General features: G+C 40.8%; 1 protein-coding gene across 26 annotated transcripts in view; it reads left to right on the forward strand.

Annotated features, from left to right (window-relative positions):
• Positions 1 to 391: 391 nt before the first annotated feature.
• KDM4C (lysine demethylase 4C) overlaps positions 392 to 12,202 on the forward strand; it is a 518,729-nt gene continuing 506,918 nt past the window's right edge. For 4 of the 26 annotated variants that reach the window (XR_014301838.1, XR_014301839.1, XR_014301842.1 and 1 more), the window contains exons 1-2: positions 404 to 1,704; positions 2,063 to 2,194. The gene's annotated coding sequence lies outside the window, so the exon portion shown is untranslated. Of the gene's footprint in view, positions 1,705 to 2,062; positions 2,195 to 3,752; positions 3,830 to 12,202 lie in introns of those variants that run through there. The other 22 variants (XR_014301840.1, XR_014301841.1, XM_082695150.1 and 19 more) reach the window with 17 other exon arrangements.

A 12,202-nucleotide genomic window follows, 5' to 3' on the forward strand; every position in this document is an offset into this window, starting at 1 on the left:
ATTTCAGTTTTAGTATCTAAAATAAGGAGATAATAACAATAACTCCCCATTGAATTATTATAAGGATAAATTTAGTTAATATTTGTGAGGCACTTAAAACAGTGTCAAGCTCATAGTAAGCTCTAAATAAATGGTGGGTTATATATTTATTGTTTTAGCATATCCAACTGACTTGTAAGGACGGTTGGGATCCTCATAGCATACACATTTGGAGAATTCCTAGTTGAGTATATGTATTAGGCAAGTTCAGACGTGTATATGGGTAACAGAGCATAAACCTTGTTTCTAATTTAATAACTAAATAAATGTGGTGGCCCAATAATCACACTAGCCTTACTTAATTATTCACATTTCATCCTACCTCGATATGCTCTTCCCAGGGAGAAAAGGCTTCAAGGGTGTGGTAAGTGGACCTGCTGAGATACTTTAAAAGGGAGAAATCAGTGGATTGTAATAGGAACCTCAGCATATTAGCCCAGGGGTGCTCAGGAGTGTAATGATCTGCATAGTCTTAGCTAAGAGGGCGTTAGGGGAAACGCTACAAGGGACCCAGCTGGGTACTCTGCAGGAAGTTAAAATTGTTGAGCTTTGCAAAACATCTGGTGTTAACCATCTGTCTTTGGCAGTACAAAGACTTAAAAGGTCTATGCGGTTCCTTCTGACACCTTGGAGGGCGGAGTTACAGCACCACAGTAACCAGAAGTAGCAAGCTAATTTAAGTACGTTCAGGGATCCGGAGACACTTGCACTTCCTGTTACTACAGTTCAGGCCAAACTGCTGCCAATCCCTAGTTTTTGAGAGCTTCCCCAGCCTTGATTCCTATTGTGGCCACCCTTGGTTCTTCTCAGCTCCAGCGCACACCTGGATGGACTCCACGTAGGTGCTTGGAGTATGGGACAGTTTCGCTCTTCTAGTCAAAGAACACGGACTTCTGCTTGAGAGTTGCTTGTTAAAAGGTTGGTAGGTGTACCCCTTTGGCGCACTCGGGATCTCCCATTGTTGGGAGGCGCAGGAGCCCCGGTGATTAAGACGCTGTCACTGCTGCCCAGCAGCGAGCCCCGACATCCTAGCCAGGCTCCGCAGAGCATTCCGAAGCCCCACCCATGGCAACGCCACTCTGACGTTCGCGCGCCGGAGGCAGCCATAGGCCCGCGTCGCGGCCCAGGACGACGTGTGGCGCGTGGACTCCCTCAGGTCCAGCCCTGCGGGAACCCGGTAGGCACTTCCGGGCAAGGTTCTGTGCACCTGTTCCTTCCTTCTTAAGTGTCTTCCCGTCTGGGAAAAAGTGGGCATGCCCCTCCCCAGAGAACAAGATGCACCACAGCAAATCTACATTAAGAACAGCGAGGAAGACTAATCCCAAAGCAAGAAGGTGCCAGGCATCTCTAAACTGTTTCGAAGTTCACGTGACCCACTGAGTGTCGGGCCCCATTGGTCACGTGATACCGCGCGCGCCCTCGCGTAGGGAGAGCCGGCAGGCTCTGTGCGCGCGCTTTCGCCGCTGCCTCCCATCCTCTCGACGGGAGGGTGAGGAGCGGCGGAGTGATCAGGCGTCTGGGGTCCGGTGCGCGTGCGCAGCGAACAGCTGTCACCCAGTGCGGAACAAGTCTTCCAAATTTCCCAAATCTCCCTGGGCCGGGGGCCACCCTCTTCCTCCTCATCTTCCTCCTCTGGATCGTATCCCGGTCCACCCCGCGCGCCAGGTAACCGCTTTTCCGGACTCCGGGCGAGGGATGGTGGGGGGAGGGGCTCGGGCGGTCTTTTCCGCACTGCCCCCCTCTGCTCCGAGCCGCTGGGGGTGTCTGCGGTCGGGGCAGCGGAGACGCGGCACTGGAGACGCTGGGTCCACGACTGCCGCCGATGTCATGCTGGGGAGAGAGTGGCCGGCCATAGTCGCAGCGGAGGGAGGCGGGAGCCAGTGACAGTCCGCTCCGGCCCTCTCGGGGGTTCGGTCCCCGCGCTCGCCGTTCTCCCGGGGGTCGAAGTCTGGGTCCCCCTCCTTCGGGCAGAGCAGCGCGCGGGTGGTCCAGGGATGCCGACTCCTTTCCATTCCCCTTCCAGCCTGGTCTGCGGGCGACTCCAGGGAGGTACGGCCTGCTTCGCTCTCGGTGCCATCTCTTCTCTGGAACTGTCACGACCCGGGGGTTTCGGTGAAAGCAGGGGCTCCTCTCCAGAACATCTCGCCGCAGGCAGGTAGCCCCTCCCCGGGTTCGTCCGCAGCCCCCTTGCTGCTCTTTTGGTTTTTTTCGGCAAGGGACCATCTCTTCTTGCAGTGCCTGAAACCACGATGCGGTGTAGACAGTGGGAGCTTAATAAATGAGTTGGATCGCTCCGCGTGGAATGCCAGGCACGGGCGGGACGTGGCGAAGGGTGGGGATGTGGAGGGGGGAGTTAGGCAGGCTGAAGCTCTGGGTTCGAGCTTGGGTTTTTCCTCCAGGCGAGCCAATGAAACCAACGGGGCTAGATTCAGATGCTTTAAGCCGGGTGGACTCGGAGCCAGCCTTGCCCTACACTGCCCGGTGCAGGTCTGCAAGGACTGGCTTTGGTTGTGGGCGATGCTCAGGAGGATTTTGTAAGGTTTCTGCTCCAGGAGAAGAGAGGACAATTTTTTTTTTTTTTTTAAACTTGGTAAATTACCCTCAAGGCGGTTTATCAAGACCTGATTTGGAAATGTGCGTTAGAAGTTGGCGTTGGTTCACCCTATCTCGATGTAAGTTTATGGTAGGCTCAGTTCCACCTACGTTCGGACCAAGTTTTGACCTATTTCACTCCCTTGAATGTGCTGGAATTTTAATTTTTCATCGGGAAATTCGGCTTCACCGTTTCTATGATAACATTTGCTAATATAATTTCTAAGTGTTGTGGCTGGAAATTAGTGGCTTTAATTCTTAAAGCTCCATTTTTGCCGTGAAACAGTTAGTTCTCCTTTATGATCATTACTCAAATTCTGCCTTGCTGGTCCGCCCCCCCCCCCCCCCGCGCTTTGTTTTGGGATGTATTACACGGCTATTCCGGTTTTTTTTAGGCCCTCTTTCTCCCAATTTAAGGCATTATGAAAAGTTTGCATACAATCTTTACAACATTCCACGAACTTGGTGGTACAATACAATTTAAATTGGAGACTATTAACAGATTTTAATCGGTTGCTTGTCTAAAATTAAAAATATGTTTTAAACCTTGTAGGTGCACAAATGCTTTTAAAAAAATCCATTATTAACTTTTCTATAAGAATGAAGATTTTAATAAGCTGAAAGGTACATAATTTTTAAAAAGTTGCTTAGATTTAAATTTCAAATGAAGGACGAAAATCTGGTATTTTGAGTTCTCTGCTTGACACCAGAACCACCCAGGCCTAAGTTAGGTGCCTAACTAAACTTGGGTAGTCTGTGATTTCTTCTCTTTCTTTTTCTCATTGTTTTGTCTTTGTTTCTTGACTGGTCCCCCCCTCCCCCTTAGAATGTTAGGGCTTTGAGAACAGGTTCTTTTTCTTTTTTTTTTTCTTTGCTATATTTCTAGCAATTTACCATAATTCTTGGGGGCGCTAAAATAAAATATCCTCTTTCTTTTTAAGTAACAATTTTATTAAGATATAACTCACATACCACGTAATCCACCTATTTAAAGTGTACAATCCAGTGGTTTTAGTATTGCATGGAATTGTGGAACTGTCATCAGAATCGATATTAGAACATTTTTATCACCTCCAAAGAAGCCCTGTTCCCATTAGCAGTTATTGTCCCTTTCTCTTCAGCTCCTATCTCCTTTGGCCCCAACCAGTGACTAATCTGCTTTCTGTCTCAATGAATTTACCTATTTTGGACATTTCATGTAAGTATATCCGTACAATAAGTGGGTTTTTTGGACTGGAGTCTTTCACTTAGCATAATGTTTTCAATGTTCATCCATCATGTAGCATCTATCAGTACTTTATTCCTTTTTATGGCTGATTTGTATTCCATTGTATGGATATATCACTTTTTGTTTATTCATTAGTTGATGGGCATTTGAGTTGTTTGTACTTTTTGGCTATTATGAATAATGTGCTATGAATATTCACAAACTAGTTTTAGTATATATGTGTGATTTTCTTTATTCTTGGATATATGCCTAGTAAGAATTGTTGGGTTAAATCTTTTTCTTGAGTGAATAGATGGATGAAGAATGGATAGTTAGGGTTGAAGGATACTCTCTCCAGGCCTTTGAGGGACCTACTCTGCTCCACCACCAGCTCCCTTTCTCTGGAGGCCAGAAGTCTCTGTGTGGGGCTTTGTCCTATGGATAGTGATGTTTTTTCCTTGTCTGGGTGTCTTTAAGATCATCCATTTATGTTAGCCAGTTTTTCTTCATACAGCAAATGATTATTCCCTTGATACTAATTTGTTATATATTTATTAGAGATGATAAAACAGGTATATTCCATACTATCATTAAACTCAGTGTCTAATGCCGGTCTTTCAGTCTTTTAAAGTAATATACATTTATTTTATATTTATATACACACACACACACACACACACACACACTCCTCTGCCCACCTCCATTTCTAATATGAATTTTTTTGGGAGTTGTGCAAGAGTTAAAGTCACTGTTTTTCTTCACTTGCTACCAATCTAGAAGGTTTTGTGGAAACTAAAATATAAATTTTAAAATACTGTGTTATTATCTTTAAAATATTATATTGCACATCCTCAAAGATTCTCATTTCCCCACCATCCACGCTCTTTGGAACAATCCAATCCTTTCCCTGAGAATCAAGTCCTTTCAGCTCTCTCTCAGTAAGGCTTTGCCCAGCCAAATTTTTCCCCCCGTTTCCTGGCTAGGTGGGGCTGGTACCTTGCTCACCTTCTTGTTCCCTCTACCTTGACTGCTACCCTGACCTGTTCTTCTTTTCTGGTTAATTCCATCTCATCCTTCAGATAGCTTACTTAGCTCAGTTGTTACTTCTTCAAGTTGGTCTTCCCTCTATACTGTACACTAGCTATAGCAGTATTTTGTAATCTCCTTCATAGTTTTAAACAATTATACGATTAGTCGTGGATTACTGTTTACTCTCCACCACCATGTATGTATGCACAGAAAAAGTTTTGTGCAAAATGTTTTAAGTGGTTAATTTCTTCTGGGTGATGAACTTATGGGTAATTTTTCTCATTTGTTTCTGTGTGCATTTTCTGAATTCTCTATGTATCAGTATGACTTTCGTGAACAAGAGAGTAAAGAAAAATCATCAGTAATTGCCATTTTTTTTTAAAGATTTTATTTATTTATTTGTCAGGCATAGTGGGAGAGCGAGCGAGTGAGCACAGGCAGACAGAGAGGCAGGCAGAGGCAGAGGGAGAAGCAGGCTCCCTGCCCAGCAAGGAGCCCGATGCGGGACTCGATCCCAGGACACTGGGATCATGACCTGAGCCGAAGGCAGCCGCTCAACCAACTGAGCCACCCAGGCGTCCCGCCATTTTTATTTTAATAAAATTCCTTCTACTTTCTTGTTTTAGGAAACTAGATAAGATTTTACTATAGCTTTAAATATCAAACTTTTATTACATTTTAATTCTTTCTCATATCTAGGGATGATAGGGAAGGTGAGCATATTTTACCATTGGTTGTCTAGGGATGGAATTTCTGGTATTGAAATTAAGCTGATTCTTAGGAATAGAATCTAGCTTTGATACTATTAGGCTATGATAGTGTAGATAACTCATTTTCCTTTTTTTCTGAGAAATGTCTTTGTTCTATCACATTTGTATGCTTCATAGTACAGAGTTTTTCATTGCACAGTTACTTGTTATTTGCACTGTCTTATTTTTGCTGGGTAGTTTGTTCTGCCTAATAGTGGGTATATTTCTTCAGTTCAGTATTTTAACACGTACTGTGTATCATGTGCTATGTTAGATGTGGAGCATACAGCAAATGAACACAACAGACAAGTGATTCTCTACCATTTCCTGGAAGAAGATTATTTTGAGTATGAATGTTTTGTTACACTGTTGCTCTACATTTTCAGATACACTGTGGCTTCAGCTACTATGGTATTTATAAGCTGTTGCTCCATAGAATCTTTAAAATTTATTGTAGATTTTTTTTTTGCATATGTGTTATTTATTATTGAGCGTAAATACTTACAGAGCAGAATCATGTGTCATAAACCCTTTTGATGCTGACTTCTTTTTTTAGATCTCCATCCAGTAATAGTTATTAATTTGACATCTCTACTTGTTAAATGTAACTAGGTGAACTGGGATCTTTCCTCTCAGCACTGCTTCTCTGGGTTTCTCATGGATCTCATCCCATTTCACTGCTCACTTGGGGGGAACCTGTGAGTTATCCCAGGTATCTCATCACATCTAGACTGTCGCCACCTTATCATTTCTGCTTTCAAAATATATATTAGATCAGTCCTCTAGTCTCTGCTTGGTATCATCTCAGTAGCCAGTCCAGACTCCTTCCTATTTCTGCTCCATGCATGATCTTTTAAAATGCAAATTGGAACATTCTCATTGCTCTGGGGAGACTTAAAATTCCTGCATGATCTCTTCCTGTCTGAAGGAAGCAATCCCCAAACCTTATCTAGATGGTTTTAATTTTCCTCTCTGCCCATTGGCTTTTCTTTTTCTTAAAGTGTACAGGCCCTTGCTGAAGGTGCTGTTTTCTGTCAGACTTTCTTCCCACTTTCTTTTTGGTACATTATTTCAGTCTCTGCTTGAATGTACTTGCTTAAAGAATCCTGACCTGTCACGTGCACCTCTTCTCCAATCTAAATCAGTTTTCCTGATGATAATCTATCTTAATTCCCTAATTGTTTCCTCCCACAGCACTTAAGCATATAGCAATGAATACAATAGATCAGTAATTCCCAACATTTCAAGAAAAGGATTGTTTTGAGTGTGAATGTTTAGTTACACTATTGCTCTTTATTTATGTGATTATTTGATAGTTTCTAGACTGTAAGAATTCTACAAGGGCAGGGACCCAAGTATTTTCATTCACTTCTATAAGTCCAGGATTCTGCTTTGTACACTGTGCTGTACTCTGATATTTTCTGTCTTGTTCCATATCACATATTATAAAAATATTGATATAATCCATCAAATTGGGTAGGATTGCAGGCTGCAGTATGAACAACAAGCTCTAAGGATATAGGAGGAAAATGCTTTGCTTACATTAAGTCCTCCCCCGCCTTTTGAAACACAATTGCTATTTTCTAATTCTTGTCTGATTGGAAGTCCAAGTGCATATAGCTATCCTATACCTTTACTATTATATCCCTGAAAGCTAGTTCTGCTTAGAAATTCTGACCTGGTCTCAAAGGAGAGTTGCTTAAGGTCAGGTTGAGAAAAATCTAAGTCAGATTCTACCTTAGATCTTGTCCTCTAGGTTTCTCCGGGCCACAGATAGCCAATACTCTTCTACCCTATTTGGCAAAGCTCACTGCAGGTGTGTGGTAAGTTACTGGTAAGGCTGGCCTCTAATCACTTTTATTTTCTCAATTTGTTTCAAACCAAACAAAATTCCAAAAATGGTAACAAAGGGATCAAGGCAAACAAGTGTTTGTGAAGGGCTGAACTAAGGAGCCTGGCTTGGTAAGGATGTCATGTCATATTCAGTAGATAAGAACTGATCACTAGAGCTGTGGTTCTCATTTATTCACTTCACCAGAACCTCTGCAAGGAAGGCTTGGGGCTCTTTGGTCTCCACCAATGAAATACTGATCTCTTATCTATTTTGCTAACAAAATAGTAGAAATAACCTAAATGTCTAGCATAAGGGCTATTTAACTGCACACTGTTATGTGATATTTGTATCTTGGATGAATATTTTAAAATGTTAGAATTATTCCAAACCTATGTTTAATGAAAGAAAATTATACAAAATTTTATACATCACAGAACCCTAGTTGTGTTTCATTGTGTTTTTATAAATGTACATATGCTTGAGAAAATAAACTGGAATGCTAATTAGATAGTGAAATTACTGGTAATTTTTATTTTCCTTCTTAGAGATTTTTTAGAATGAGCATTGTTGCATTTCTAATTAGGGATACTAGTTGAAAAGCAAATTTCCTGTACATTAATTTAGGTACTGAAAATAGTAAAAATAATACCTTTATTAAATGCTGGATAGTGCCCAGATTTCTAGTGGCTGTGTTTTGGGGACCCCTGTCAAAGTGGGATGTGCATTTCACCTTCACAATCTTCATAGTGTTCCACTGCACAGTGATCCATGTTTCTTCTCCTGGTCTGTTTTTTAATTTTTTTCTTCCCTGTCTACATTATTAAAGCTTACCTTGTTTTTCATCTTTATTGCTGAAGTAGAACTGTATCTTTTCATGCCCTACTTACGCATGTTGATAATGAATGTTTAACTGATGGTTGCCCGTAGCATGATAATTTGGAAAATCCTAATATCCCTTATTACATCCTGCTGTGTGGCATGAATTAAAGGGATAGAAAGGATTTTGGATGAATTAGGGATTATGCAGGGACATCTTCTTTCTGTTAACTTTGTCAGGTTCAAACAAAATTGAAGGAAACATATAGTGATAGTTTATTTTTTTTAAGATTAAAAATTTTTTAAAAAATATTTTATTTATTTATATGACAGAGAGAGAGAGAGATCACAGGCAGGCAGAGAAGCAGGCAGAGAGAGAGAGAGGGAAGCAGGCTCCCCGCTGAGTAGAGAGCCTGATGTGGGGCTCAATCCTAGAACCTTGAGATCATGACCCAAGCCAAAGGCAGAGGCTTAACCCACTGAGCCACCCAGGCGCCCCTTTTTAAAGATTTTTTAAAAATTTATTAATCTGACAGACAGTGAGAGGGAACACGAGCATGGGGAGTGGGAGTGAGAGAAGCAGGCTTCCTGCCCAGCAGGGAGCCCAATGAGGAGCTCTATCCCAGGACCTTGGGATCATGACCTCAGCAGAGGCTGAAAGACTGAGCCACCCAGGCGCCTCTGTAGTGATAGTTTAAATGTATAATCATCACACATCAGTGAATTTTTCGAAACCTATGTTTGAAATTGTTCAGTGTTTTAGCATTCAAACCTTAGTAAATTATGCTTTTGAAAATGTATTTGATAGCCATACAAAATAGTTATACTAACTATTGATTTACTATTTTCTAGAGAAAGAATTGGAAACTTTAGAAATTAGAAATGTCTAAGTATGGACAATTTGTTGGACAGATAGGACTTTTGGCAGGGGGGATGTGTGTGTTTGTGTGTGTGAGTGATAGTACTTTTAGGAGATTTCATAGTTCTCTTCTCATTTTTAGCATGGGAGTTTCAGAAATCTGAACTTTACCAGTTGATCTAGACCATGTCAGGCATTAAAGGACTAATGTTCTCAGTGTCACTCCGTAATTAGACTCATAAGAAGAACTAGGACCTGGATACAAAGCATGCTTGTCCATTCTTCAGGGCTCTTTCTAGGAAGTCTTGCTTCTTGGGAAAGCACATCATTTAGTGACAGGCAGATCCCAGCAGATGGACACGGGTAGTGTTGAGGAGTAATCTTTTTTTTTTTTTAATTATTATTTTGTATTTTTTAAAGATTTCATTTCTTTATTTGACAGAGAGAGAGAAAGACAGTGAGGGAGGGAGCACAAGCCGGGGGAGTCGGGGAGGAGAAGCAGGCTCCCCATGGAGCAGGGAGCCCAATCAGGGCTCTATCCCAGGACCTGGGATCATGACCAGAGCCAAAGGCAGACACTTAATGATTGAGCCACCCAGGTGCCCCCGTTGGGGAGTAATCTAAACAAGTTTTTACCTGTGGGGCTTCTCTGACCCTTGAGAGTATTCACCTTTCTCATCAGAATATTCTTCCTGCAGGTACATTTTCTCCTGTTGAAGAGGTTAAAGAAGTCAAATTCTTTATTTTGGCTCTATCTTTATCTCCATCTTCTAACTAGTTTCTCAGACATTTGTTTAAATACCAGACCTAAGGGTATTTGTCTGTGATTCAACATTAGCCTTGTTGCTTCTGTTGTGTTTTGGAAATGCATCAGATACTTAGAAAGCACACAGGTGTCCCTTTGAGGGGAAGTCTGATGGTACAGTTTCCCCCACCACCCTTCCCACCCCAGGCTGCTTATCTCACCCATTCTGTTTTTATTTAACTTTCAAAAGGCACTATCACCTTGATAGTTGGACACTTTACTGAGAACTCTCAACATTCAGGGCAGCTTACATTAGTAGGAGGAATTGGACCTGAGATAGGTAAATTCATTCCTTTTAGATAATTTAACTTATTAAAATCATTAGAGTATAAATGTATATTAAAATATTATTTTAAGTGGGCAATGCAAAGTATACAAGATATAAATGGTATTTATATCTTGTATACAAGATATAAAGTATACAAGATATAAATATAAAAAAAAGTATAGAAGATATAAATGGGGGGGTGCTTGGGTGGCTCAGTGGGTTAAGTGTCGGACTGTTGATTTTGGCTTAAGTCATGATCTCAGGGTCATGAGATCAAGCCCTGCATCTGGCTCTGTGCTCACTTAGTGGGGAGACTGCTTGAGATTCTTTCCCTCTGAGGCTCCCCCCACCCCCCAATGTATGCTCCTTCTCAAATAAATAAGAACATCTTAAAAAAAGAGAAGATATAAATAGGTAAAAATTGCATATTCTCACTTTTGCTATCAGACAGCCAGTTTCTTCATTTTGGTTAACCACCATTAAATCCGTTTCTTTTAGGGCTTTTCAGAGATATTTTACATATTCTATATAGGATATTCTATAAAGCTTGTATATGTATATGTATATGTATACATTTTTTAATACAAATCATGGTGTCTGTACTTGTTCTGAATATTTTTTCATTTAACACTGTAACTTAATGTGATTTAAAAAAATATTTTATTTATTTATTTGATAGAGAGCGCGCACAAGTAGGCAGAGGAGCAGGCAGAGAGAGAGGGAGGAGCAGGCTCCCCATGGAGCAGGGAGCCTGGGTGCAGGGTTCAGTCCCAAGACCCCAGGATCATGACCCACCTGAGCTGAAGGCCTTGCGATGAAACCACCCCAGCTTCCCTTGAATGTGATTTTAAAAATATGAATACATGCAGAGCTCTTTTTAAAAATGATCCCACAGTAATTACATTTTATGCATCTACCATAATTTATTTAACCAGTGCAATATTAAAAGTCATTTAGCTTGATTCTGTTTCTATATAGTGGTCTATTTATGTACCATTACCTCAGTGTTTCATTTTTATTTTTTAAATTTTTACCTCAGTGTTTTAATTGTTGAAGCTTTATAACATGTTTTTGGGACTTTTCAGTCTGTTCTTATTTTCCCTCATTATATTTAACTTTAGAATCAATTTGTCAAGTTCCAGGAAGCTATTGATAGTTTTATTAGGAATGTCTTTCATTTATGGACTTACTTAGAGAAATACCTTTCAGATGCTGACTTTTCCTGCCCAGAAATATGGTATGCCTTTCCATTTAAATGTTCTTTTAAGTCCTTAGAAAGGACATTAAAAAAATATCTTTACACAGATCTTGCATATTTTCTTAAATTTTATTCCTTTTTATTTTATTTTAAAAATAATTTTCTTACTTTACTTTGGACAATCTCAAACTTTTAGAAGTGTTGCAGTTATAGTACAAAGAACTACATGCTTTATTGCTTCTCAGTATTTCAGTGGATATTTCCAAAAAGGCAGTTTCCTATAAAACCACAATATTTCCACCAAAATCAAGAAGTTACCACTGATAAGTACTTTCACCAAATCTTTAGATTTTTTTTTTAATGTATCACTATTGTAATTGTGATGTTTCTTGTAGCAAACGTATCCATTCCAGAATGATGCATTACATTTTCTTGTTCTGAGGTCTTTTAAGCATCCCTTCATTTTCAAGTAGTCTTTAGTCTTTCCTTGATTCTCTTTTTCTTTCTTTTTTTTCAAAGATTTTATTTATTTATTTGACAGACAGAGATCACAAGTAGGCAGAGAGGCAGGCAGAGAAGCAGGTTCCCTGATGAGCAGAGAGCAGAGGGCGCTCAATCCCAGGACCCAAGCTGAAGGCAGAGGCTTTAACCCACTGAGCCACCCACGTGCCCCTTGTGATTAGAATCTTGAGGCATCATTGGCCGGAATATCACAGAGGTGGAACTCTATTTTTTTTTTTTTTAAGATTTTATTTATTCATTTGACAGACAGAGATCTCAAGCAGGCAGAGAGAGAGAGGAAGGGA

The sequence above is a fragment of the Mustela nivalis genome (genome assembly GCF_964662115.1).
Source record: "Mustela nivalis genome assembly, chromosome: 13".
In the NCBI taxonomy this organism is placed as follows: Eukaryota; Metazoa; Chordata; class Mammalia; order Carnivora; family Mustelidae; genus Mustela; species Mustela nivalis.